We start from the raw sequence: 27,148 nt of genomic DNA, 5'->3' as shown, positions 1-27,148 counted from the left end.
AGGAGATGACACCAAGAGAACAGAACTTTCAAGGGAAGGCTACAGAGCAGGGAACCCCAGCGCAAGGAAAGACACAAGCACTATGGTAACCAGAGTCTAAATGCCTCATTTGACTGAGCTGGTTTCTTAGAAAAAATATTTCCGTAACTCTGTTGGAAAATTAGTCTCTTTACAATCACAAGATCTTCATTTGTTTTACTACCCTGCATTACAGTTCCAAAGAAATTGGCAAGTCTTTCCCATTGGTTTCCTTGTAGAATAAATTATAAAACCACAAATATTAAAAAAAAAATCATTGTTTTAGAAACACATTAACGAGAAGAAAGACATATAACAGAGTAGAAAGGATCTAGATTTTGGTTTTATCCCAGTTACTTCTGTTTCCTGTTTTGTCAGATTTAAAAAAAACAATGGTTATTTTAGAAACGACCCTGTTGAGGAAAAACAGAATCTGGCCATCTGGATTTCTTTTCTGGAATTAGTCTTTCTTGGTTGCCATCATCTGCTTACACGGTCCACCAGGAAGGGTGATTGTAGACACATATTTATAATTTATATGTGTATCAGTTTTTCAAGTTTTCTAGGGCTCTTATTAGCTGTTAAATGTTATCGGAAAATTTTGAGATTAGTGATTTGTGTCAGTAGATCTTGGGATAACTTCCTGAGCTATTTGAGTCTTTTTTTGATTGCTTGTGGTCAGTTTCTTCAGCATACTTGTGTACCATGTTGCTTTTCCTTTCTGAATTTCCTACTTCGTATTATTAAACAGATAGAAATTTAAGTTCTAGAAAGCAAGGGACGTGTAACTGAAGGAAGTACACAGTACGTGTCCCATGCTGAACACTAAGAAAATACTTAGTGAACATCTGTCAAAATGAGGGGAAAAAAAACTGTTGTGCATGTTTGTTGGTGTTTCTAAGTTCCTTTGTTGCTCAGTCTGGTGGGTAGACTCCAAGTCAGCTGCTTGTTTTAGTAGTCTGCATCTAGATTTTGACCTGGGTAGGTGCTTGTTCTTTGAAAATAGCAGGAAACTAATCTTCTTTTGTCTTGCTTTCCATCACTGGCTGGCCAAGCATGGTTTTGCAGCAGAATATTTTCTTTGCTTACTTAATTAGCTTCATCTTATTAGCCACTGGAGTTTTAAAATATTTAACATCCTTTTATAATTCATATCTTTTTCATTTCTTTTGGATGGGCCACCGGAAGTCAAATACTAGAGGAAATGTTTAAGTTCCACAAAATGAAATATTCCTTTCCTTTAAAAAAGTGGTCATAATACTTTGATACTATATTCTTGTTTTAACTTCATGACATTCATTTTTGTATCTTAAGGTCTTTGACCCATTTGGAGCCTGTAAAAGTATTTGATAGATATAAAATGACTAGATTGTCTTTTACTAAATTTACAGCCAAACCTGTGCCTAAAACTCCTTTTCCAATGCCTTTCTTCTACTTTTTTTCCAATACCACATTCTCCGTGAGTCATTATTAGACATCGCACAAAAATTAAATGTACAAAGAGTCATTTTAGAAATTAGTATCTTTGACTTATACACATTAGCTCTATAAAAATCAGGTCTAATATTGACTTGTATTGTTAGATGAAGCATCTTTCGTGTTTTTTGGAAACTGATTTCTTGTTCCTTATACTAAGAAATTAGGTCAATGTAACCAGAGCATTTGATCCATCTGTGACTTCCTTTGTGTGCTGTTTCCTGAATCATCTCTTTGATGATTCCGTTTAGACCTATTTAATCTCTGCACATGTTTGGGGCCTTTTACAAACCCTTCCTGGATTCCCAGGATGTAGATGTTTTCTACCCTGTTAGCAACTTTACTTTTCATTCTACAAGAGCAACAATTTAAATTCTATTAGTCACATTCTGACTCTCAGTGATTACTCTTTCACAATTTTGTGTCTTGGTCTCTGATTTCTCCAACTATTCCTCCACATCCTTTCTCCATGTGCTTGTCTAGTTTGCCCTCCACTGAGGACCGTGTATCCTTGCATTTCCATGAATCTCAGATAGAGTAGCTCACTCTGCTTGTGGAGAGACCCATGCACTCTGCTGCACTGTGGAACAGGTCAGCTAGCCCAGTGAAGAGGAACACTATGGTGTTGCCTCTCAGGCCAGGGCAGTGGGGGTGCATGGCCAATACTCAGTGGTCAAACATGAACTTTGCATAATTTCCAAGTGAGACTCTTATTTTAAAAGTCCTTAAAATATAAAGGTAATGCAACTTCCTTTTAAAGCTTAATTCATGGTTGTAACTTTGGAATATAATATATCATGGCTGTTGTCTTTGTTTAGTGGCATTTTCTGTTGGATTGTTATTGATGACACTTAAATTCTTGCAGATTAAATAGTGGACTGTTGTGAAAACACTGGATAATCTGCTCAGTTTGTCTTGAGTTTGTAAGAATGTGACATGTACTTACATTTTACCAGAAGCCATAGCTATGGGTGCTAGGATCTGAAAATATCTGTATGGGCTGTGTATTAGGTAAAGATGTTGATGGTTATTGGTCAGATAAGGAAAAGTTATTGGTGGGGTTGTATTTAAATGCTCCCTACATACTGGCTCCCAAGATCTGGAAGCCCTGAGGAGCAGATCCTCAGGTACCCCAAGTGATGCTTTGTAAACTTTGCTTCTTAGTTTAACTCATCAAAAATGGATAGAGTCTGTGATTAGGGAATAGAAGAAGAAAGGTGGGACTTAAGGATGGAGTGGAGGGTCTCAAGAGAGAGGAGAATGGGGAACAAGAGAGGAGACCAAGGGAGGAGGAAACCACCATGTAAGGAGATGGACCCTGAGCATATGGCCTGGAAAAACAGCAAGTAACAAGGGACATTATGGCATGGAAATAGGTTAGTATAGCTCTAAACCTGCCCTATTAGGCTTATGACCTGTAAATAAAGTACCTGGATTGTGTGTCTTTTATTTGGACTAGTTAGAGTAAATTCCTTTTGTAATTGGTGCCCTTGAGTCTGAGATTAAGTCTCATGCTCTACTGAAATGAAGTTAGATATTATACTGTGTATTTCTGGTGGTGCAATAACTTTGCAGTTTTTCATAGAGTATTGAGGTGTTTCAATATGTGTGAAAAAGAGGCAGTGAGTAGTTTTTTTAACTATGTGCTACTGCAGTGTACACAGAATAGCTTTGTTTGGAATTAGCTAAAGTGATAGGTTTGGGTCTTGCTTTACTAACAGTGTTGTTTGTAGCAGAAAAGGTTCTATAACAGCACACATCATGCTTAACCTAATAATATTATCCAGAAACAATGACCAATTTCTTTAATATACTTACCCATTATTAATGGACTTCTTTATGGTTCAGGTGCCGGGCACATTTATACATCTGGGTGAGATTGCAAATTTGGTTTGGATATTACAAATGCTGATAAGGTGTTTTTCTATCGATACTGGAATAATGTTCTGTAAAGCAGTTACTACTGACAAAAATTGAGCTCAGGTTTTTTAGTTGAAGGTGCACTTGTTTCATGACAAATAGAAAATAATGCTGTTAGACTGTTTTTACCTGTGTGTAGAAAAACTTTAATGTTTAAGATAAAGTGTCATTATAGTATATAAAAGTATTTACATAATGTGCATATATTTGTGTGTGTGTGTTTGTGTGTGTGTGTGTGTGTGTGTGTGTGTGTGTGCGCGCGCACGCATTTATTGATGGATGTAGTGTATAGATGAGATCATCTAGTTACACTGACTTAGTATCTGGATATGGGAAACAGGGAACCAAACTTTCTAAAAATGATTAGTAAGTTTTTGTTTAATCAAATGGCTGGCAGAAACTTGAAATTTCTTTAACATATTAGTTTTAAGTTCTATAGAAAGTTCTTTTAGGAAAGAAAAAATAACCATTCCAAGAAAGTTCTTTTTGTTTTTCCAATTATAGTGAGCTGCATTGTTCTCCTAAGCAAGGAGGTGGACTTCATCCTTCTTACCACTTTCATCCTTGCCTACCCCAGGGACTGTGTTACAATGTAACAGGATGGTTTCCATTTATTAAAACATGATACCGTGAGTTCATTGTGACGTGCTTTAGTCTGAACAGTGCTGAAGAAAAAAAAAAACAATTTTATTAGTTTTTGTACTAAGTATAGAAATAATGGCCATTCATGCAGGTGTTTGGAACCTAAATATTTGCACCTGAAAATAATAGAAACCATATTTCCTTAATAAAATTTAAGGAAAATCTGTTTTAACATAATGATTAAATCTTATTTTATTGCAGACCTAATATCAGATTAATCAGTGAGTAAGAATCCCGATTCTACGCAAAGAAATTGATTCTGTTTTGCTCAAGAGATGAAATTGCTTCTTGTGGCCATGAAGGCAGGTATGGAGAAGCTAAGTGAGTTCTATTTCTTAATGGATAGTTGATTTGTTTTATATTTTTAGAAAGAGTAAGCCTCGCAAGTCAGTTCTATAATTTCCACATATGAAATATATATTACAAAGGAAATATTTTAGTCTGAGTCCTTCATCTATACTACCATGTAAAGAATTTTAAATAACATAATAGTCCCTAGTGATTCTCCAGTGAAAACCAAAATAATAATAATATTAATATTAATAATAATAGACATTGTCATGTTTATCTTCCATCTGGTATAAAATGGTAAGAAATTGAAAGCTACATTTCTCTTTTCCTTTTTCTTTTTTTATTTGAATGGCATTGGCAGGGCCTTATTTGTCAGTCTTTACAAATAAGAAAAACACACCTCACAACAGTTCATAACTGCAGTTCTGGGCAGTCCGTCTCTTCCATCAAGTCACATCCATCAAGAAATACACAGAAAATTAAGCTGAAACTCGATTTTCTTCTAAATTAAAAGTAAACGATTTTCTACCATTGCTGGTGATCAATGTTGGCATCTGTGTGGTGCGTAAAATGTGGCAGGCAGCCGTTGGGCATCAGTGCTTAAAGCTATTGATGGGGGTGGATCCAGACACCTATGGAGATGCTGCCACAGGCAGCCAGCGACTAGAGATGTTACTCAACAGACAGTTTTCTGAGGGAGCAAAGCTTAAGTTACTGGGGGGTTGGCACTCTCTATGACAAGCGAAAAACCTATGAACTCTTAACTCCTTGGCGTCAGTGAGAAAGACCAGGGAAGAGAGAAAATTCAAACACACACACACACACACACACACACACACACACACACAAAAACACACAAACACACACACACACACACACACACACACACACAAACACACACACACACAGAGTTTATGTTAGAAGGAACAGTGTTCCAGCCCATCATACACAACAGATCCACATAGTTGATGGATGCCCTAACCCTTGTGCTTTATTCTTTGTTCTATCACTTATATATCCCAGCCAAATTTTTCAAGCATCATTAAATTGCAATGTAATTGTTTTAGTTTTCTTCTAAATAAAGACAGGAGTATTATTTCATTATTTATTCTTAAAAAGTATCCTTAAAAGACTCACAGATCTAACCACTTATATAAATATCAGTCATATCTACTTTAAATCCTCAGAATGAGTATCTACTCAAGAGCAATTTTTAATAAATCTCATCAGGAAGCTGAGGGCAAAAATGTGTATAAGAAATCAATTGTTAGTGCCAGAGATGTTGGCCAGTGAGTGAATTTTCCCATAATTCTTAGATTAGGAGGAACATGCTGGCACTGAACAGAGTAGAAATCCATAACAGCATAACAGCATCAAGTCCTCAGGACACATAGCTCTCGGGACACATAGTCCTTGGAGCTGTCACACTGAGTCGCACCCACACGACTGTGGTAATGGGGGGGGGTGCATACTAGATCCTATCTCCATTTTAAACTTGATACTTAAATGGTTTATTTTATTTACATGAAAAATGCATGAAGCTTGGGATTTGCTTCTCAATAACTTGAGAGGTTTCTTAGTTGTTTGTAGTTCTCTGTGGTGATGTGAATGTTAGGAAAATCCCAGAAGCCACTGAGTACTAACAGAGTATTATTTATTCTTCTGCTCTTAGCAAGAGGGCAAGAAACACCTGTAGCTGTTTCTTAAGCAGGAATATGTTCAGTGAATTTCTTTAGTGTTTTACAGTTTTCATGGCACACATTCCTTTGTCATATTTAGTTCAAGTATTTTGTTGTTGTTTTGTTTTGTTTTAGTTTCTTGAGAATAGTATTGTCCCCTTGCTTTCTGTGTTTGTCTTTTGTATATAAAAAGGATACTGATTCCTGTGCTTTAACTTTGTGTTTTTCAACTTTTATCAATATTTATCAGCTCTAGGAGTTTTTTTTTTTAAGATTTAGTTTTTATGTATAGAATCTTAAAACCTGAAAGTAAACATATATTGATTTCTTCCCTTCTCATTTGTATTTGCTTCATTACCTTGACTTGTTTAATTGCTTGACCTAACACTATAAGAAGTTTGTTGAGAAGTGAGAAGAGTGAACATCCTTGTCTTGGTCCTGATTCCAACACAAATACTTTGACTTCTTCTCTCTTATGAATGACTTTTGCTGTATATTGCCTTTATCAAGTTGAGGTAAATCCCTTGTATCTCTATTCTCTGCAAGACTTTCATCTCAAATTGAGGCTGTATTTTATCAAAGGTCTTTTATGTTTGCAATAGGGTGGTACTTGTACTTATGTGGTAGATTATGTTAATTCTCATGTATTGACTCTTTCCTCCATCTCTGGGATGAAGTTGCCTTAAGCCTAATGGGAAATCTGTTTGTGTTAATGCATTTGGTTTACACGTATTTTATTAATGCCTTGTGCACGTATGGTCATCAGAGATGTTGGTGTATGACTTTCTTTTTTGGTTGTTTGGTTTCAGCATCAGGATTAGACTCCCAGTAAATGTTTTCTAACTGTTTTTGGAATATCTTACCTTTTAAGCTTTGAGAATGTGGTGGCCGCCATTTTCATTCTTTTCTTCCCCTACCTTTATATCGGCTCAAATAGGATTCAGGAAGTAATATTGACTTATTGTCAATACAGATTACAATACTGTGCACACTCAAAAGGTATACTTCTTGGTTCTGAACCATGAATGATCTTGGTTCCATTACTATAGGGCAGCTGATAGAAGCTGAGGTAAGGTTATTGGGCAGTATCACTAGAGAGGCTGTAATTGGCAATTGTGAATTAGTTTAAGGGGTATACTGCATAGCTAGCAGTCTTTAAAGTGACCAGGTTGGGTGCCATAAGGAGTTGGTACACCAAGGTCAGGGTCTGAATCAAAAAGCTAAATGACAAGTTAGTACCATTTGTGAGGGGGGGATGTCAAGGACGTAAGGACCCTGGAGGAGTGTTTGATTATTTCTCCTATTTTTCTGATATCTAGATTTTGAGAAATTGGACAAAATTTCTCTAGATGTGGATAGTACTCACTGAAGACCCTGCTTGGTTTTTACATTAGAGTTTACCAACAACTCCTGTTTTCTACCTGGGATTCCATGGGTCTGGTATATAGAAGAACAGGGTCTTGCATTGCTGACAGAAGTGATTGGTCCTTGATCCTAACATATGTATCTGGAACGACCAATGTGGGCAGCCCCCATATTTGTCTGGCCATTTTTTGCAATCATCTTTTGTCTGGTCAAAGAGGAAGCAGACAAAGAGAACATAATATGTAGAAGGAATGACAGATATAGGGATGACAGTAATTTGGATTGGCTCCCAGCATGGAGCAGTTTCCTGATCCTATTGGGAAAGTCTGTTTGTTATCAGTGGGGATTCCTTGAACCTCAAATCTCTAGATGTAAGTGATACTATGGATGGAAACGATCAGATGAGAAGCCCAGGTCTAATCCAGTGGAGTGGAGCACAGATGCTAGAGTGGAGTCTCATTCTTCTGGGATTGGGGACAAGGTGGGTGGTCTCAACATCTTGTGGAGCTTAAGAGAGCAGGGTCCATGAAGGGCCCTACCATTTAGGAGAGACAGCTAAGAGCTGCTGATCTGGAGGGGACAGAAGAACTTGGTCTCAAATGTTGATAGGTAGTGGACAGGAGACAGCGTGTGGCCTTAGTCAGTGTTGGTCAGTAGAGTTCCATAGGAGAGAAAGGGGGTGACAAAGTAATGGGGTAAGTCAATGGTCTAGGAGGGGAGCGCATTTACTTGAAAGACCAGGAATTAGTACTGACATCGATACATGAGTTTGAAAGGTGAGACAAAAAGAGGTCACTTGGGAAGAGCTTGTAGCCTAAAATGAGCCAGAGGTAGGAGTTTTGCCCAATCGAAGTTCCTGTGACAGTTTGACAAGAGTGGTTTTTAGGGAGCAGTTAGTTCTTTCTACCTTACCTGAAGATTGAGGGTGGTATGGAATATGAAAATGCCAGGTGATGTCTAGGGCCTTAGACAGAATTTCAGAAATTTGGGAAGTAAATTCGGGACCATTGTCTCACTGACGGTATGAAAATTGGGGATGATCTCTTGGAAGAGGAGCTCAGAAACTGTCTGAACCCTTTTGTTAGTTGTGTGATATGCCTCCACCCACCCCAAGAATGTGTCAATCAAAACTAGGAGGTACTTGGCACATTTGGCATGTGGGTAAAGACAAGTTGCCAGTCAGTTCCAGGAAGTGAACCTCTGCCTTGTTGGGTAGAAAAAGGGGTGCTACAATACCAGAGGTTGAAATCTGACACTTGACAGACTTTGGAAGAGGCAGTGATGGATTTTAAGAAACTTAAGTCCTTAGGAGTAGGCTTCAGGTGGGTTTTAACAAAATAAGACAATGCCTTGCTGTTAGGATGAAAGATGTGGCCAAAATAGGACAGAATTTGATGAGTGTTAGGAAGTGAGAGTGGGGATGTGGGTTGCAGTGTAAGAATGTCCTGGGGAGGGTGAGACATGTGTAGGCACCTACGGGCCGCAGCTCTGGCTGCCTCTTCAGCTCCCTTGTTTCCCTTGGAGACAAAAGAGTCATTCGTCAGGTGGGATCGGCAGTGGACAAACCCAATAGCTGTGTGGAGATGGGAGGCCTTTAGCATGGCCATAATTTGGTTTGCATTAGTTACTGATCCTCCTTTAGTCATAAGTACCCCATGCTCCTTCCAGTTAGTGGCATGGGTCAGGATGATATGGAAAGCATGTTTAGAATCTGTGTAGATGTTGAGGGTTTGTCCCTGTGCCAGTTGAAAGGCATGGGTAAGGACTACTACTTCAGCCTGTTGATTGGTGATATGAGCAGGAAGGGCCTGTGCCTCAGTGTCTGACACTATGGGGCAGCTGGCTCTTATGGCTCCTTCTTGTAGAAAGGAGCTTCCATCTGTATACCATGTATAGATGGTCTGAGGCAAATTGCCCTCCTGTATGTGTGAAGGGTGAGGTAATAATTCCTCTAAGGTTTTAGTGCAGGGGTGAGATAAGGAGTGGTTAGTATTTGGTGGAGAAAGAAGATTGGAAAGGCAGGTGTGATTGAAAGGTTAGTGTGGAGTCTTCTATTAGTGCTACCTGAAGAGAAAGAACCTTGGAGGGAGGTAGATTCTGTAAACCTTTGAAAGGTAGGAGCTGTGACATGTTATAAGAGGAGAAGACCATTATAGGCAACCCAAATGTTAGGTTTTCTTATTCTTCAATAAGGAGTTCAGCAGCTGCTAAGGTACAAACACAAGGTGCCATCCCTGCATGGTTAGATCTAGTTTTTTTTGACAGGTATGCTACAGGTACAAAGGAGGGTCCCAGTTGGTGACCTAAATTCCCAAATGTTGGTATCAGGAACTGCTTTTACCTCCAGCAATGTTGTCATCTGGTCACCTGAGCATCTGCTGTCAAGGCAACGGTCATCCATTTCCAGCATACATTTCATGTTACAGTCACACCACATTTCACATAAAAGGCAGATCCTTTCTGCCCTCTTCCATTCTCTCTCCTCTCTTCCCTTTTTCTCCTCTCTTTCTCTCCCACCCCTCTTCACCCCTTGGCCTTTGTCTCTACCATTCCAATAAACCTCTCCACGTAGAGCCCTTTGGCCTGGTGTGGTTTGTCCAGACGTGAGCCATAGAGCCTCTCTGTAAAAGACAATGTAAAAGGTGGTATGTGTATGGCTACTTAAAAAGACAACCAAAAGCCATCAGTGGCTGAACAAAGAGGAAAGTGAAAGGAAATGGATTCATTGGATTTCAATCAACCTGATAACATTTTACATTTTATGTCCAGGTTTGGTGCCATAGGAGAACAGCCTATAGTATAGTTGGTGACCTCCAAAGGAGCTGGGAGTTGGGTTGAATCTTGTGAAAAGATCAAATACAGAGAACTCATTCTGAACCGTACACAGATCCCATAGGATGCTTTATGCTAAGAAATATAATGTCAGTGCTGGAATATCGATATTGGTTAAAACTTAGACTTTAATACCAAAGTACTCATTTTGGTTCAAACTGAATTTGAACACCTGCAGCGTGAAATACCGAAGAGGGCACCATCCCATATTACCCCATGTACCAGCAGGTCACATGGCACCAATGGGTCATTTGGCCCTGGTGGGCTGTTCTCATCTTGACAGACTTTCTGGCCTGTAGCTCCAGAAATCTCTTCACCCAATTAGCTATGTCACCTTAGAAAGTCACTACCATGACAAACCTCAGATTCGAGCATCCAAATTTATCGGCTGGCTGGGTGGTGGGGGTGGGACTGGGGCTGTAACTATCTCTGGAAATCAGTTGAGAAGCTGTGTGAAGGCAAAGACTTAGTTCAGCTCTTCCTTCACTCCTTCATTGGAGTCCCCATGGAGTCCGATGGTTAGCTTCAAGCATGCTTGTCTAAATCAGTGAGGTTCTGGCAAAGTCTCTCAGGAGACATCCACATCAAGCTTCCATCAATAAGGACTTCTTGGCATCAGCAATACTGCCTAAGTTTGGTGGCTGCATATGTGATAGATCCCCAGATGGGGCAGTATCTAGATGGCCTTTCCTTAAGTCTCTGCTCCACTCTATGTCCCTATATTCCGCTCCCTCTTGAGTATTTTGTTCCCCCTTCTAGGAAGGACTGAAGTGTACACATTTTGTTCTTCCTCCTTCTTGAGCATCATATGGTCTAAGAATTGTATCTTGGTTATTCCAAGCTTTGGACTAGTTAGTATCTACTAACTGTGTTAATTCACTCAGGATGATATTTCCTAGTTCTATCCATTTGCCTAGGAATTTCCTGAAGTCATTGTTTTTGAAAGCTGAGTAGTACTTCATTGAGTAAATGTGCCACGTTTTCTGTATCCATTCCTCTGTTGAAGGGCATCTGGGTTCCAGCTTCTGGCTGGAGGGCCTTTGCACTAGAATGCTTCCAGTCTGATGTCTCTCTCTCAGACATGCTCAAAAGTTTTTGTCCTGGGTGATTCTAGAATCCCATAAATCTGGATATAATATTTTGTGTAAAATTACGGAAGCATTTTAATTAAATTAAAATAAAGCAAAAGTTAAAACTATGGATAAACTCTCTTCCAGCTTAATTTTTTCTTGGTTATTATCAGTATCTGAGATACCTGCTGGGTGACAACAGCAAATTAAGAATTACCCTGCAGTCCCTTAACCATTTTCTATGTATCTGTGGTGTTGTGTGTTGTAAGAATGTTGATGGATGTGAGTGTGTGGTGCATGCCTGTAACTGTGTGGCTTTACCCATCTGTGCATGTGTTTTTGGAGTTCTGAGAAGGATTTCAAGCGTCTTCTTTAGTGCTGTTCACTGTTCTTGACATGAGTTCTCTTGTTGAACTAGAAATTCAGTGTGGGATTGGAGAACTGGTCAGCGAGGCCTCAGGATTCAGAGGTAATAGTTATGTGTAGCTATCCCCTATGCCTGGCATTATGTATACATGCTGAATATTCACACCCAGGTCCATATGTTTCTACCCACTGAGCAATTTCCCAGTCCTAGAGTGGTGAATGTTTGCTTAAGATTTGATAACAGACCTTAATTGTTTTCTGTTTTTGCTTTCGTTTGTAATTTTCCATAGGTAACTCTGCAGGTGGATATTATAAAACACACCTGAATAGACCAGAAAATAAAAATAAGAGTAGATGCATTACAATCAATTCTATAAATCGTATTTTGCATACTTACCTTGTGAAGCACAGTTGATATTTCTGGGTTTGCCTGTTATATAAACAGCATAGTTTGATATAAGGACAGTTTAGACTCTTTAAATAGAAAAGGAATAATAGAGATACATCTCTTGAAATAGTATAGAGAATGTGATACTTTATCACATGAGAATTAAAACTGAGCCACATAGCCTTCAGCAAAGGAAATGAGGGAGAGGTATGTATATACCTTTTGCAGCACAGTCTCTGGAATAAAACAAACAGGGACATTTAAATAAATATATAGAAGCGTTTAAGACTTCACTTCTCTTCCAATATTTGCAATTACAGAGTCAAACATTATATCTTGGAGTCATAGATCACTGTGCTATCTAGGATTGCACGATGAGGACGGCATAGTGGCAGTATAGCAAAATAACTGATAGGAAAAGCAGAGCAGTCACCCCATTAGGATTCATATGAATTGCATTTCCTCCCTGCTGGGAACTAAGCAACAATGGGTGAAACTGTACAAGTACCTCTGTAGTAATTTGGTGTCTTGGGGTTATGTCCAGAGGATATACAGCTGGAGCACATGGTGTTCAATTTATTTTTAGTTTGTCTGATTTAAAATGTGATTGCTGTTAGTAAACATTTTTGTGAAGATTGCTTGAAATTTATTTGCACTTTATTAGAAATTGTAGAATCATATTTATACTTTCCAGTCCTGGGGGTAACTGATGGTTGTACATGGGGAACAACTAAGTCAGCAAATGATTAAGTCAGACAATGCTGAAGAAAAGAACATGGGATACCACAGATACAGCTGCCTAAGAACTGATAACCACAAGAGTCTCTTCCCTCAACCTTGACTCCTTTAAGGCATTGGCTTCAGCATCGGACAGGCCTTGAGAAGTTTGATCCTGGGTAAGGGAATAGAACTAGTGTTCTACTTATTCTTTTGTCCAGGTCTTTTAGACAGCCTTGGGCAGTCCTGGCTCCCCACATTAATAGGTACTTCATAGTATTCATAAGACTTTCCAGCTGGATGTGACTTTTGAGTTTTCTTTCATAAGCAAGGAAGTGTTAGTTCACAGTCCTGTCTAACTGGCTGCTTTCCTCAAACCTGCCATCCTCTTTGTAACCTCTCAATATAATTGATAAGCAACATATTCTGTGGCCTTGTAGTCTCTCTGTCCCTTGCATCTGATTCCCAGGCCCCAAAAACCTTTAATGGTAACTCTACCTCCACTTTTTTTCTTTCTGTGATTCATTTATTAGTCTAGATCACAAGGTAGAGATCCTATTATTATTATTATTATTATTATTATTATTATTATTATAGAACTCACTTAGCTTCTCCATACCTGCCTTCATAACCACAAGAAGCAATTTCATCTCTTGAAAAAAACAGAACCAATTCAATTTCTTTGCATAGAATCGGGATTCTTACTCACTGATGAATCTGATATTAGGTCTGCATTAAAATAAGATTTAATAATTATGTTAAAATATGTTTTCCTTAAATTTTATTAAGGAAATATGGTTTCTATTATTTTCAGGTGCAAATATTTAGGTTCCAAACACCTGCATGAATGGCCATTATTTCTATACTTAGTACAAAAACTAGTAATATTGTTTTTTTATTCTTCAGCAGTGTTCAGACAAAAACGCGTCACAATAAACTCATGGTATCATGTTTTAATAAATGGAAACCATTCTTTTACCTTGTCAGACAGTCCCTGGGGTAGGCAAGGGTGAAAGTGGTAAGGAGGATGAAATCCACCTCCTTGCTTAGGAGAACTATGCAGCTCACTATAACAGGAAAAACAGAAAAGAAGTTTCTTGGAATGGTTATTTTTTCTTTCCTAAAAGAACTTTCTATAGAACTTAAAAATAACATGTTAAAGAAATTTCAAGTTTCTGCCAGCCATTTGATTAAACAAAAACTTACTAATCATTTTTAGAAAATTTGGTTTCCTGTTTCCCATATCCAGAAACTAAGTCAGTTAGCTTGATGATCTCATCTATACACTACAATCAAACATACATGTGCGCGCACACACACACACACACACACACACACACACACACACAAATATATGTACATTATATGAACATTTTTATATACTATAATGACACTTTATCTTAAACATTAAAGTTTTTCTTTTACGCACAGGTAAAAACAGTCTAACAGCATTATTTTCTACTTGTCATGAAACAAGTGCACCTTCAACTAAAAAACCTGAGCTCAATTTTTGTCAGTAGTAACTGCTTTACAGAACATAATTCCAGTTTCGATAGAAAAACAGCTTACCGGCATTTGTAATATACAAACAAAATTTGCAATCTCACCCAGATGTATAAATGTGCCCGGCACCTGAACCATAAAGAAGTCAATTAATAATGGATGAATATATTAAAGAAATTGGTCATTGCTCTGGATAATACTATTAGGTTAAGTATGATGTGTGCATTTATAGAAACTTTTCTGCTACAAACTACACTGTTAGTAAAGCAAGACCCAAACCTATCACTTTAGCTAATTCCAAACAAAGCTATTCTGTGTACACTGCAGTAGCACATAGTTAAAAAAAACTACTCACTGCCTCTTTTTCACAAATATTGAAACACCTCAATGCTCTATGAAAAACAGCAAAGTTATTGCACCACCAGAAACACACAGTACAATATCTAACTTCATTTCAGTAGAGCATGAGACTTAATCTCAGGGTGAAAGGCACCAATTATAAAAGGAATTAAACACTCTAACTAGTCCAAATAAAAGACACACAATCCAGGTACTTTATTTACAAGTCATAAGCCTAATTGGGCAGGTTTACAGCTATACTAACCTATTTCCATGCCATAATGTCCCTTGTTACTTGCTGTTTTTCCAGGCCATATGCTCAGGGTCCATCTCCTCACATGGTGGTTTCCTCCTCCCTTGGTCTCCTCTCTTGTTCCCCATTCTCCGCTCTCTTGAGACCCTCCACTACATCCTCAATCTCACCTTTCTTCTTCTATTGCCTAATCACAGACTCTATCCATTTTTGATGAGTTAAACTAAGAAGCAAAGTTTACAAAGCATCACTTGGGGTACTTGAGGATCTGTTCCTCAGGGCTTCGGGGTCTTGGGAGCCAGTATGTGGGAGCATTTAAATACAAGCAGCACCACACCAACCCCACCAATAAATTTTCCTTATCTGACCAATAACCATCAACATCTTTACCTAATACACAGCCCATACAGATATTTTCAGATCCTAGCACCCATAGCTATGGCTTCTGGTAAAATGTAAGTACATGTCACATTCTTACAAACTCAACACAAAGTAAGCAGATTATCCAGTGTTTCCACAACAGTCCACTATTTAATCTGCAAGAATTTAAGGGTCATCAATAACAATCCAACAGAAAATGCCACTAAACAAAGACAACAGCCATGATATATTATATTCCAAAGTTACAACCATGAATTAAGCTTTAAAAGGAAGTTACATAACCTTTATATTTTAAGAACTTTTAAAATAAGAGTCTCACTTGGAAATTATGCAAAATTCATCTTTGACTACTGAGTGTGGGCCATGCACCCCCACTGCCGTGGCCTGAGAGGCAACACCATAGTGCTCCTCTAGCTGACCTGTTCCACAGTGCAGCAGAGTGCATGGGTCTCTCCACAAGCAGAGTGAACTACTCTATCTGAGATTCATGGAAATGCAAGGATACACGGTCCTCACTGGAGGGCAAACTAGAGAAGCACATGGAGAAAAGAAGTGGAGGAATAGTTGGAGAAATCAGAGACCAAGACACAAAATTGTGAAAGAGTAATCACTGAGAGTCAGAATGTGACTAATAGAATTTAAATTGTTGCTCTTGTAGAATGAAAAGTAAAGTTCCTAACAGGGTAGAAAACATCTGCATCCTGGGAATCCAGGAAGGGTTTATAAAAGGCCCCAAACATGTGCAGAGATTAAATAGGTCTAAACGGAATCATCAAAGAGATGATTCAGGAAACAGCACACAAAGGAAGTCACAGATGGATCAAATGCTCTGGTTACATTGACCTAATTTCTTAGTATAAGGAACAAGAAATCAGTTTCCAAAAAACACAAAAGATGCTTCATCTAACAATACAAGTCAATATTAGACCTGATTTTTATAGAGCTAATGTGTAGAAGTCAAAGATACTAACTTCTAAAATGACTCTTTGTACATTTAATTTTTGTGCGATGTCTAATAATGACTCAGAGAATGTGATATTGGAAAAAAGTAGAAGAAAGGCATTGGAAAAGGAGTTTTAGGCACAGGTTTGGCTGTAAATTTAGTAAAAGACAATCTAGTCATTTTATATCTATCAAATACTTTTACAGGCTCCAAATGGGTCAAAGACCTTAAGATACAAAAATGAATGTCATAAAGTTAAAACAAGAATATAGTATCAAAGTATTATGACCACTTTTTTAAAGGAAAGGAATATTTCATTTTGTGGAACTTAAACATTTCCTCTAATATTTGACTTCCGGTGGCCGATCCAAAAGAAATGAAAAAGATATGAATTATAAAAGGATGTTAAATATTTTAAAAATCCAGTGGCTAATAAGATGCAGCTAATTAAGTAAGCAAAGAAAATATTCTGCTGCAAAACCATGCTTGGCCAGCCAGTGATGGAAAGCAAGACAAAAGAAGATTAGTTTCCTGCTATTTTCAAAGAACAAGCACCTACCCAGGTCAAAATCTAGATGCAGACTACTAAAACAAGCAGCTGACTTGGAGTCTACCCACCAGACTGAGCAACAAAGGAACTTAGAAACACCAACAAACATGCACAACAGTTTTTTTTTCCCTCATTTTGACAGATGTTCACTAAGTATTTTCTTAGTGTTCAGCATGGGACACGTACTGTGTACTTCCTTCCGTTACACATCCCTTGCTTTCTAGAACTTAAATTTTTATCTATTTAATAATACAAAGAAGGAAATTCAGAAAGAAAAAGCAACATGGTACACAAGTATGCTGAAGAAACTGACCACAAGCAATCAAACAAAGACTCAAATAGCTCAGGAAGTTATCCCAAGATCTACTGACACAAATCACTAATCTCAATATTTTCTGAAAACATTTAACAGCTAATAAGAGCCCTAGAAAACTTGAAAAACTGATACAGATATAAATTATAAATATGTGTCTACAATCACCCTTCCTGGTGGACCGTGTAAGCAGATGATGGCAACCAAGAAAGACTAATTCCAGAAAAGAAATCCAGATGGCCAGATTCTGTTTTTCCTCAACAGGGTCGTTTCTAAAATAACCATTGTTTTTTTTAAATCTGACAAAACAGGAAACAGAAGTAACTGGGATAAAACCAAAATCTAGATCCTTTCTACTCTGCTATATGTCTTTCTTCTTGTTAATGTGTTTCTAAAACAATGATTTTTTTTTTAATATTTGTGGTTTTATAATTTATTCTACAAGGAAACCAATGGGAAAGACTTGCCAATTTCTTTGGAACTGTAATGCAGGGTAGTAAAACAAATGAAGATCTTGTGATTGTAAAGAGACTAATTTTCCAACAGAGTTACGGAAATATTTTTTCTAAGAAACCAGCTCAGTCAAATGAGGCATTTAGACTCTGGTTACCATAGTGCTTGTGTCTTTCCTTGCGCTGGGGTTACCTGCTCTGTAGCCTTCCCTTGAAAGTTCTGTTCTCTTGGTGTCATCTCCTGAAAGCCGAGATTAGGTACCATGGTGTCTGCTTTTAAGTTCTAAAAAATACTGAAGAACCTAAACTTTAGTGTCTGCATGGTGACATAAGCCACATCGCTAATAGCTCATCTAGTTAATATGAAAAAATCATGCTTTCACTCCCAACCTAAATTGGGATTGAGTTCCAGGTGAACATCATCCTCCAGTTCCAGTAACCAAAACTATACACTGGTCATTGCTCAGATTTCGATTTTGTTTCGATTCATGTTGTCACTTGTAGAAGTTTGAACCCGGTTCTTCCTCCAAGCCCCATGCTCCCAGAAATAAGACAGAGACTCAAAATATATTAACAAATACCTTGGCCATAGAGCTAGACTCTTCTCTGACAAATTCTAACCCACTTACTCAAATCTACATTCCGCCATGTGGCTCATTACCTGTGCTCAGGAATCACGAGTCTGTCTGGTCACATTTTCCAGGACAAATCTCTCCAACCTGGCTCTATCCCAGAATTCTTTCTGCCTCCTGGATGTCCCACCTTCTATTCTACCCTTTCCTATAGGCCATAATTTTTTTTAACTGAAAGGTGATATATCCATACAAATACACAAGATACTCTCTCTACAGTCACTAGCATTCTTAAAGCCTTCAAAGAGCTAATTATTCCAATTCTACTTTTACTTCTAATGCACCAACACCAACACCAACATTCAGAGACCATCCATGGGAGGACTATTGCTTTAAAGAACTTATGTGCACCGACTTTTCCTTTCAGTTTATTCTGGTAATAATGCCACTCCAGCTGGGTGTTAGTATCAAGATGAAAAGGTGTTCTATGTACACCAGCCTGGCCGGGAACTCATAGAAGTTCATCTGCTAGGATTAAAAGCTTGCTCCACCAAACATGGCTTTGATGAACTGACTCAATCTAACAGCAGCAGAGTCAGTTTTCTGTGGCCTTTGATTTCTTACAATGAAAAACAGGCAACTCGGATACCAGGTTCAGATTATAGGACAAGAAAATGAGACAAAAAACTACAATCAGACTTTTGTAATTCTGGTATAAGTAGGTATAAATAGATTTTGAGAGCAGGTTGCTCAGAACAAAGAAACATATAACACACAAGCTCTCCTGCCTCACTACATAAGCCAGACAAAAGAACAATAGACCAGAAGGTAAGTGTCCCTAGCCTAAAATCAATTCCTTTACATTCAAAAAAATCCCTTTCAGAGCTGAGTCAAAACTATCCAGAACAAAATAAAGCCTTGCTGGGAATCTAGAATTTTCTAGTATTTTCACATAAGAGAAAAACTGACTTTCAAATGAAACTGCAAATGTAGCTATCTTGTCCAGAAAGAACTAAAGAAAAATGCTAAATAAATGCTTCTAATACTAGTAAGTAGTACACACATAAACCTGAAATTTCATTTGCAAAGCAGACTGCCCAGTTGACTCAACTCAATGATACAGAATTATCCAAAACCCAGAAGTTAGTATGTTTACCTACATTAAGGGAGGAGTTATTTGAACAGAAGAGAAAGTCTGAAGACACAGTATAGCAGCAAATTCCCCTTAATGTGCAATAAAAAGATATAGAAAATATCCAGAAACTCTCATCTATGTGAGATAACGGAGTCCTCAATTTAAGATACTCTTCTCTGTATATTTCAACGTACACTAAAGCAGTACTATTCTAATTTTCCTATACCTGTGATAATAAAGGGTAGCCAATTTGAACAAATGAATAAATTTAATTGAGAAAGAACAAAATACTTTCCAAAGAATATATTGTTATCATTTCAGATACACACACAGGCACACAGACACACAGACACTCTCTCTCTCTCTCTCTCTCTCTCTCTCTCTCTCTCTCTCTCTCTCTCATGTGTCAATTTTTTTAAACAAAGAAGAATACAGATCTTTAAGATCTGTTATACTTCTTACACCCAGGAGACAAAGAAGAAACAGTATCAACATGCCTTCCAGAGCTCTGATGTCTGGGTGCCCTCAATACTGACATATTGCCTAAACGGAAAAAAAGAGCATTCAAACCCAAACTAATTCTTCTCATTAAAAACATAGTCAATTTTGAAAAATCACATTTAAGAAAAATGTTAACATAATGTAGGATATATTATGGAATGTACACCACCTTAATAGATGAATTTCCTTTTCTTCAGTTTTCTGAATGTTAAGTCACTTCTTACAATAGTACAGCATTATTTCCTATTCTACCTTCTAACCTTCTTCCTTTAAGATTATAATTTTATAAGATAAATCTGATTATACAATTTAGTTATGTGTAGTTTCACCTATTTAGCTTTGATAAACTCCATTCTGCACAACTCTACAAATTTTATTTAATGAAACAATTACAATGGCTACTACTACCCAATGTTGTTGATAAGTAATAAAACACAAGAGGTTTACAAGGAGTTAGATTAATTCTCACAACACTATAGGGAAAAATTACTATCACCCACAACTTTTATATTAGTAATATAAGTTCAACAGCTGCTGAGTGCCCAAATTGGAACTTATTTCCAGTCAGTCTGGTTTCCAAGCTCTTAAATTATTATACTTGTTGTTATTAAAATCTCGTTGTAATAAAATACCCACCACACACATCCAAATAGAGCACACAAAACTAACACAGTTCCACTTGGTGAAATTTAATGGGAGAACAAGACAAGGGAAAGGGGCAAGAGAAAGAAGAGAAACGAATGAAGAGAAAAGAGAGCATGAAGGCAGAAGGAGTCTGCCTTTCATTTGGAATATGACATAACTACTCCCATGTGGAATTGGGATTTGTACCAAAGGAATACTGGGAAAGTAGGGCTCTTGCCATGTCAACAGTTACCAAATGATGTCGCTGCTCAAGGCAATTCCTGATACCAACAATACTGCTGTTATAATTTGACATATTTCAAAAAGTAGTTCACAAAAAAACAAAGTCTATATACACAAGGAATTGTTCTTTCACCATTAGCTGTTACTAGTTCTGCCGCATGACTGTTATATTTATGGAGATGAAAGTAAATATTATCTAATAAGGAAAATTACTGACTTAGAATAACCAGAGATTGTTAATAAGAATTATTATAACCCAACTATTAGGATAACATTACGTTATAATAATATTACTTCTAATAATCCCCCTGGTGATCCAAAATATGATAGTACAGGTCCTAAAACTGCCACCCATTTCTCCTTGTCTCAAACTCTGGGCGAATTTTTCGTGCACTGTGACAGCCAATTCTGTGAAAAACTGACTCATAAAAGGGCAGTGAAAGAAGAACACAGACTGGAGACAATTTAAAAAAAGTCTATTCAGTCCCATAAAAAGGACACATGCCTGTTAAGATAAAGGAGAGAGCAAGCAGTGAAGATCCAGGTAAATATATTTAAAATGCAAGTTATACCAGCCCTCAAGAAACACCGAGAAGTCAACAAAATGATCTGAGTATTAAAAGGAAAAAAGAAAACAAACAAACAAAAAACCCCAAAAACCCCAAACCACTCTTTCTCTTCAACAAGGTGGCCAAGTAGCAGATACCAACATGCAGATCTTCATGAAGACCCTAATGGGCAAGACCATTACTCTTGAGATTGAGCCCAGTGACACCATCAATAATGATCCAAGACAAGGAAGGCATCCCACCGACCAGCAGAGCTGATATTTGCTGGCAAACATTTGGAGGATGGCCACACTCTGTCCAACTACAACATCCAGAAAGAGTCCACCTTGCACCTGGTGCTGTGTCTGCACAGTGGCATCATTGAGTCATCCCTTTGTCACCTTGTCCAGAATTACAATTGTGACAAGATGATCTGCCACAAGTGCTACTCATGCCTGCACACAGTGTAGTAAACTGCTACAAGAAGTTCGGCCACTCCAACAACCTGAGCCCCAAAGAAGAAGGTCAAATAAGACTGGGGCCATACCTGGCCTGTGACCCTGTGACCAAATAAAATCCATTGACAGGGACAAAAAAAAAAAGAGAGAGAGAGGGAGAGAGAGAGAGAGAGGGAGAAAGAGAATGACAAATAAAAATATCAAGCTGGGCACAGGACTTAAACCCTAGCATTAAGAGACAGAGGGCAGGCACATCTCTGTAAGTCTGAAGGCAGCCTGGTCTACAAGGTGAGTTCCAGGACAGCCAGGGCATTACAGAAAACCCTGACTGTAAAACAAAACAAAATTCTGACAATTAGCTTTCCTGTGTAAAACCATTATGACTCTTTAGCATATCCAACAAAAATTCATGTATTGGTGGCAAGAAAATACACTGTTAACTATGAATACTCTATGCTGGTATAGAACACCAGACAAACCCACATTTGGAAAACAGCTGTGTAAGAAATATAGTAAGAAACACATTTAAACAACTAACATTATTGGATTTTGTACTAAAAACTGAGATCTTACGAGTAAACTGTAGTGGTTTGGCTTGATGCTGCTTGTATATTATTGTTCATATTGGTTCCTCAAGAGGGGTTGCCCCCACCCCACAAGCAGAGCATCATGTACTTAGGTGATGCTATGTGAACCTTCTCTCCACTTTAATAGGTCAATAAAAGGTTAGAGCCTATGATTGGGTACTGGATAGGAAAGGTGGGACTGGAGGCTCAGGAGGGGGTGGCAGGTAGAAGGAGAAAAAGAATGAAGGAAGAGGAGAGAAGGAAGCCACTATGCACCAGAATCATGTGGCTGGGAGCAACCAGAAATAATAAGGAGTCTTAGAATTGGGAAATAAGTTAGTATTGTATTAGATAAGCCCAATGTAGGCATATAACTTATAATTAAAATATTTAGATTGGGTGTCTTTTACATGGGCTATTAGGGTTGGAAATTTTAATAACAAATTGACAAACCCATGTCTGGCTTAGAACCGAAGTAACCCGATACGGAAATCCACCCCCATCCACTCATTATTAACAACTAGGGCTTCACTCTAAAGCTGCTTCAGGGTGGAAATTAAGCATGAATCTAAAGGGTGTACAGAGAGCTAACTGAGAGGCTCCCTGCCCAAGCCCCAAGCAAACCTAGGCAACCAGAGGTAGAACAACAGTCCTGAGCTGGGACACAAGGTGGCGCCAATGCCACAACATAGTTGGGGTTCCCTGAGTGTGAGAGAAAAAAAAGGACAGGAAGTCAAGATTGCCTGAGATGAGACCTTCACAACTGAAAATTAGCAACTGAAAACACAGCAGGTATCTTTCCAAAGCTTTCTCACAGATAACAATGGGCTGATCTAGGCATCTCTCTCCCAAGTCAACCTTCCCATGCACACTTTGATTTCCAACATCCCTCCACTTCTAAACACAGGTAGCAAGACCAGCTCTCTCAACTGCTTACACTGCAGGCTGTGTAAGATCAATACACAGGCTGAAGGCTATACAGGACAGTCAAAAGACCTAAAGGGCTCAAAACACAAAAGCCAAGGGTCTTTGTACAGTCAGCCCCTCCCTACTAGTGAAAGAATCTGAAAGGACCTTAATGTCCTAAAACAAACACCAGAAGGAAACAAAGATAAGAGAAACTTCAGACCAAATATAAGAATTAAAATAGTACCACTGCACTCTTTTCCTGCTTGGTTTTTTCCCACATAAGGTGCTATAGAGAATTGAGGAGTTTCTTAAGTAGTGAATATAAGAAGCAGTGATTTTGTTTTTAACATTCTTAGCTTCTCAGAGTATATATGACCAAAGTCTTAGAAATTAAATTTGCCAAGGTATGTTGAAGAAAATTTTTGCATTTTCTATAGGCTAACTCTAAAAGCTAGACCAGGATCCAATCTGAAGTAACACTCTACAAGCAAAACTTGTAATTATATACAGTATGATCTGCACTCGTTAAGCAAATATCTTGATTGATTAGTACTTAACTTTAACTCAACGAATAAATAAAATAGTTAGATTCAGTCATCACAGAGACAACAATAGTACAATTAATACAGTAATGAAAATGTAGCTCTACCTTATGTCTATATAACAAGGAACTATAGTAAGGACTAAAGAGTGCTAATATTGCACATACCCTAAGAGACATGGACCTGGGCAGGAGAGATAGCTCAGTGGATAAGAGGTCCTGAGTTCAATTCCCAACAACCACATGGTGGCTCACAACCATCTGTAATGGGATCTGATGCCCTATCCTGATTTGTTTGAAGACAGCTACAGTGTACTCATGTTAATTAATTAATTAATTAATTAATTAATTAGCCATGGACCCAGAGAAAAAAGGTGAATTCATCTAAACCAGTATGAAGACAACCAGACAATCACGCACAGTGATATATGAAGAGATCTCAAATGACAAATATGTATCAGTCAACTGCACGGGTTAAAAAAATGACACAGACATACATATTGACAGCAATTTGCTGTCAATTGGGGGCAAACATACACAACTATGACCATCAAGAAGACTCAAAGTTAAGAAAAATTTGGGTAGTAATACTCAATAAAGAAAGACAAGTGCTAAAATGATCAGAAAGGAATAAATCTAGATTGGGTAAATGAAAACTCAGAAAGAAATTATTTGGTATAAAAAAAAGGAAAATAAAATTAATTAAATAAATAAAAAAATTTGGGGCCAGAAACAGATGGAACAATCTCACTGGGCAAAAGAAAGTAGGTGAATAGGTGTCTTACAGTTTTATTGCTGTGAAGAGACGCTGTTACTGAGTCAACTTTGATAAGGAAAAGGGACATTGGGCTGGCTTACACTCTCAGAAGTTTAGTCCATTATCGCCATGGCGGGAAGCACAGCAGCATTCGGGGAGGCATCGTGCTGGAGAAGGAGCTGAGAGTTCTACATCTTCATCTGAAGACAGGAGCAGGAGACTGTTTCGACACTGGTCATAGCTTGAATATAAAGACCTCACAGCCCACTTTCCCAGTGACCTACTTCCTCCAACATGGCCACACATACTCCAACAAGGCCCCACCTCCTAATAGTGCCACTCCTTATACAACAAGCATTCAAGCATATGAGCCTATGGTGGTCATTCCTATTCAAATCATCACAGCAGATAAGTCTTTAGACAGGGAGATCATAGCTAAAACTATATAAAAATTAAACTTTCCAGATATCTTCACAGACCCACAAGACAAACTACTCATTCATTCCAGAGACTAGACCCAGGAAGAGTAGATAGAGTTGGTAGAAGAGGCAACCAATACAAAGGGGTAACTCGGTGATACCCTTTCTAGACTGACAATTGTGGCCCTTTCCTGACCTTCTTTGACAAATCCAAAAATGTTCTCTGCTATGAATGTACCCTTTCTCAAGCAAGAAAAAACAGATCTTTCTCTAGGAAATCACAAGCATGCACACCAAAGGACCTCAGGGCCAACCCTAATCCTGAGTTCCTGCATGAAGACCCTGAGAGATGAAGTGAAGCCTGGGATACTTCTTCAGACTCCAACATGTTGGAAGCGCCAAAGCTGTGATTTCTGCCAGGGAGAGTTGCTTACATGGGATAGAACCAGCCTGGAAGAGATATATTTTACAGGCAGAAAGATGGAGGGATGGCGCCATCTAAGCCTCTGATATCAGATATTAAGCTAGAGCCCTGGTTCTCAACTTTCCTAATGCTGTGACGCTTCAATACAATTCCTTGTGTTGTGGTGAACCCCAACCATAAAATTATCTTTGTTGCTACTTCACAACAGTAATTTTGCTACCGTCATGAATCATAATGTAAATATATGTTTACAGATGGACTTAGGGAGCCCCTGTAAATGGGCCATGACCCAGAGGTGGGAAGTCTGACCTACGGGACTTGATGTTTACATGCTGCCTTATCAGTCTTGCTTGGTCCAGCGTTTTCTGACTATGCCCCCATTCCTCCTTTTAGGAAATAGTAATATATATCTTTTCCATTGTATGTTGAAATGAATTCAGTTTTCAAATTCACAGGGTTTTATCGAGACTGTGGGAGATCATGGGGACTTCTGAAGTAGGATTAAATATACTTCATATTTTAACAATGGCCTTTGGAGCCTGGGAGGGAAATGTGGTGGTTTGAATGAGACTATCTCCCATAGGCTCAAATGTCTGAACCCTGGTGGTGACTTTACAGGCTATACCTTGCTAGGGACTAGCTCTGAGGCTATTATATATTGACTAGCCCCAATTCCTGTTCACTCTCTCTGCTTCATATTTGGGGTTTAACATGTGATCTCTCAGCGCCCTGCCATGATGGTCTCATGGAAGCCCAACCAAAATGACCTCTTCCATAAACTGGCTTGGTCATGGTATTTCATTATAGCAACAGAAAAGCAAATAAGTCAGACTATAAGTAATTGAAGATTAAAACAATTTTTTCTTAATCTTCAAAAGTTCATGATAAAATTGGGCACAAAACCAGTAAAAAGCTCTCAACATCTCTAACCATTAATATAGATAGCAATTCCTCTAAATATTGCAGTGTTCCATCCTCCTGCTTAACAGAACAAACGGTTCCTCCAGCTTCTAGAACAAGACAGCCAGGTGCTCATCCTACAACCGAGAAAAGACATTCCAATAAACAGCAGGTACAGCTCCCTGCCACAAAAATAACTTTAAAATCCCAACACACTTACAAATACAATTTCATGGTTTTACACTGTTTTGATTAGTTTGCTTCTTTTTCTCCATCTTTATTAACTTGAGTATTTCTTATTTACATTTCAATTGTTATTCCCTTTCCTGGTTTCCAGGAGAAAATCCCCCTAACCCCTTCCACTCACCTTTTATATAGGTGTTCCCCTCCCCATCCTCCCCAATTACGACCCTCCCCCCAACAATCACATTCACTGGGGATTCAGGCTTAGCAGGACCAAGGGCTTCCCCTTCCACTGGTGCTCTTACTAGACTATTCATTACTACCTATGCTGTTGGAGCACAGGGTCACTCCATGTATACTCTTTGGGTACTGACTTAGTCCCTGGAAGTTCTGGTTGGTTGGCATTGTTGTTCATATAGGATCTCAAGCCCCTTCAAGCTTTTTAAGTCTTTTCTAAGATTCCTTCGATGGGGGTCCCATTCTCAGTTCAGTGGTTTGCTCCCGGCATTCACCTATGTATTTGCTGTATTCTGGGTGTGTCTCTCAGCAGAGATCTACATCCGTTTCCTGTCGGCCTGCACTTCTTTGCCTCATCCATCTTATCTAGTTTAGTGGCTGTATATGTATGGTCCACATGTGGGGCAGGCCCTGAATGGGTGTTCGTTCAGTCTCAATTTTAAACTTTGCCTCCCTATTCCCTCCCAAGGGTTATCTTGTTCCCCTTTTAAGAAGGAGTGAAACATTCGCATTTTGGTCATACTTCTTGAGATTCATGTATTCTGTGCATCTAGGGTAATTCGAACATTTGGGTTAATATCCAGTTATCAATGAGTACATACCATGTGTGTTTTTCTGTGATTGGCTTACCTC

The 27,148-nt window shown here is 38.4% G+C and overlaps 1 pseudogene; it reads left to right on the top strand.

The window, feature by feature from the left end:
• The first annotated feature begins 19,969 nt into the window (after positions 1 to 19,969).
• Positions 19,970 to 22,374, top strand: LOC134486527 (ubiquitin-like; annotated as a pseudogene).
• Positions 22,375 to 27,148: the final 4,774 nt, after the last annotated feature.

Source organism: Rattus norvegicus, chromosome 4 (assembly GCF_036323735.1).
Source record: "Rattus norvegicus strain BN/NHsdMcwi chromosome 4, GRCr8, whole genome shotgun sequence".
In the NCBI taxonomy this organism is placed as follows: domain Eukaryota; kingdom Metazoa; phylum Chordata; class Mammalia; order Rodentia; family Muridae; genus Rattus; species Rattus norvegicus.
Note: the sequence above shows the minus strand (reverse complement) of the source record. Positions and strands in the feature narration are given on the sequence as shown.